This window comes from Arachis ipaensis, chromosome B03, assembly GCF_000816755.2.
Source record: "Arachis ipaensis cultivar K30076 chromosome B03, Araip1.1, whole genome shotgun sequence".
NCBI classification, from domain to species: Eukaryota; Viridiplantae; Streptophyta; class Magnoliopsida; order Fabales; family Fabaceae; genus Arachis; species Arachis ipaensis.
Genome location: NC_029787.2, coordinates 41,511,462 through 41,511,684, shown reverse-complemented (window position 1 = coordinate 41,511,684; position 223 = coordinate 41,511,462).

Here is a 223-nt window from a genome sequence, read left to right as displayed (position 1 = left end):
TTTGCATCATAAACAGTAAATAAGAACGCAAAGTATCTCTCTCTTCTCCATTAGAAGGGACTAACTTTAGTCCCTATTATAAACCCACTTAATTAATTTAAAATAATTAAAATAAATGTGGTTATTATTTTTTATAATAATATTATTAAAATTTATAAATTCAAAAATAATTCACTATTAAAAATATTAATATTAAAGAAATTAAAATGGCTAATTTTACAAC